Source organism: Oncorhynchus tshawytscha, linkage group LG18 (assembly GCF_018296145.1).
Source record: "Oncorhynchus tshawytscha isolate Ot180627B linkage group LG18, Otsh_v2.0, whole genome shotgun sequence".
In the NCBI taxonomy this organism is placed as follows: Eukaryota; Metazoa; Chordata; class Actinopteri; order Salmoniformes; family Salmonidae; genus Oncorhynchus; species Oncorhynchus tshawytscha.
The window spans coordinates 44,974,304-44,976,803 of record NC_056446.1 but is presented as its reverse complement, the minus strand read 5'-3'; the positions used below and the strand labels follow the sequence as shown (position 1 = coordinate 44,976,803).

The 2,500-nt window shown below is 51.2% G+C and overlaps 1 protein-coding gene across 2 annotated transcripts in view; it reads left to right on the top strand.

Moving 5' to 3' along the window:
* sec63 (SEC63 homolog, protein translocation regulator) overlaps positions 1–2,500 on the top strand; it is a 48,260-nt gene that overhangs the window by 21,624 nt on the left and 24,136 nt on the right. The window lies entirely within an intron of this gene.

Below are 2,500 nucleotides of genomic sequence, written 5' to 3'. Positions count from 1 at the left end.
GTACTACCGTGCTGCGTACTACCGTGCTGCGTACTACCGTGCTGCGTACCACCGTGCTGCGTACTACCGTGCTGCGTACCACCGTGCTGCGTACTACCGTGCTGCGTACTACCGTGCTGCGTACTACCGTGCTATGTACTACGTACTATTACCTCACGCTGAGCAGCACTCCCCTACTGTATTACCTCACACTGAGCAGCACTCCCCTACTGTATTACCTCACGCTGAGCAGCACTCCCCTACTGTATTACCTCAGCACTCCCCTACTGTATTACCTCACGCTGAGCAGCACTCCCCTACTGTATTACCTCACGCTGAGCAGCACTCCCCCTACTGTATTACCTCACGCTGAGCAGCACTCCCCTACTGTATTACCTCACGCTGAGCAGTACTCCCCTACTGTATTACCTCACGCTGAGCAGCACTCCCCTACTGTATTACCTCACGCTGAGCAGCACTCCCCTACTGTATTACATCACGCTGAGCAGCACTCCCCTACTGTATTACCTCACACTGAGCAGCACTCCCCTACTGTATTACCTCACGCTGAGCAGCACTCCCCTACTGTATTACCTCAGCACTCCCCTACTGTATTACCTCACGCTGAGCAGCACTCCCCTACTGTATTACCTCACGCTGAGCAGCACTCCCCTACTGTATTACCTCAGCACTCCCCTACTGTATTACCTCACGCTGAGTAGCACTCCCCTACTGTATTACCTCCTGCTGAGCAGCACTCCCCTACTGTATTACCTCAGCACTCCCCCTACTGTATTACCTCACGCTGAGCAGCACTCCGCCTACTGTATTACCTCACACTGAGCAGCACTCCCCTACTGTATTACCTCAGCACTCCCCCTACTGTATTACCTCACGCTGAGCAGCACTCCCCTACTGTATTACCTCATGCTGAGCAGCACTCCCCCTACTGTATTACCTCACGCTGAGCAGCACTCCCCTACTGTATTACCTCCTGCTGAGCAGCACTCCCCTACTGTATTACCTCACGCTGAGCAGTACTCCCCTACTGTATTACCTCAGCACTCCCCTACTGTATTACCTCACACTCCCCTACTGTATTACCTCACGCTGAGCAGCACTCCCCTACTGTATTACCTCTGCACTCCCCTACTGTATTACCTCACACTCCCCTACTGTATTACCTCACGCTGAGCAGCACTCCCCCTACTGTATTACCTCAGCACTCCCCCTACTGTATTACCTCACACTCCCCTACTGTATTACCTCACACTCCCCTACTGTATTACCTCACGCTGAGCAGCACTCCCCCTACTGTATTACCTCACACTCCCCTACTGTATTACCTCACGCTGAGCAGCACTCCCCCTACTGTATTACCTCACACTCCCCTACTGTATTACCTCACGCTGAGCAGCACTCCCCCTACTGTATTACCTCAGCACTCCCCTACTGTATTACCTCACACTCCCCTACTGTATTACCTCACACTGAGCAGCACTACCCCTACTGTATTACCTCACACTGAGCAGCACTCCCCTACTGTATTACCTCACACTGAGCAGCACTCCCCTACTGTATTACCTCACACTGAGCAGCACTCCCCCTACTGTATTACCTCACACTGAGCAGCACTCCCCCTACTGTATTTCCTCACGCTGAGCAGCACTCCCTCTACTGTAATACCTCAGCACTCCCCTACTGTATTACCTCACGCTGAGCAGCACTCCCCTACTGTATTACCTCACACTGAGCAGCACTCCCCTACTGTATTACCTCACGCTGAGCAGCACTCCCCTACTGTATTACCTCAGCACTCCCCTACTGTATTACCTCACGCTGAGCAGCACTCCCCCTACTGTATTACCTCACACTGAGCAGCACTCCCCTACTGTATTACCTCACGCTGAGCAGCACTCCCCTACTGTATTACCTCACACTGAGCAGCACTCCCCTACTGTATTACCTCACGCTGAGCAGCACTCCCCTACTGTATTACCTCACACTGAGCAGCACTCCCCTACTGTATTACCTCACGCTGAGCAGCACTCCCCTACTGTATTACCTCATGCTGAGCAGCACTCCCCTACTGTATTACCTCACACTGAGCAGCACTCCGCCTACTGTATTACCTCACAGCTACTAGATATGTGAGAATCGTAATAATCTAGCTAGCCAGCTAGTTTAACAGGCAAAAATGTTTTTTCAAGTTAGATTTGTTGTTGCTAGCTAACAATTCTTCGTAGCTTTCTGACTAGCTAACCGTACTAGTAGCTAGCCAGTTAGCCCTATTGACTTACTATGGGCTTGCTATCTACTCTAAGTAGGCAGGTAAACATGCCCATAATGATCACAGCGTGTATTTATTAACGGATCAAGATATCAAATATTGTAGTACGTAGTATGCATTTCAGAAGGGCCCTCTATGCTCTGTCTTTGATTTGGACTCGTACTCCGACCCTCCCGTGCTCCAGTTTGCGTGCTCGGAGGTAGTATGCGTTTTGAGAAACACTCAATGTGT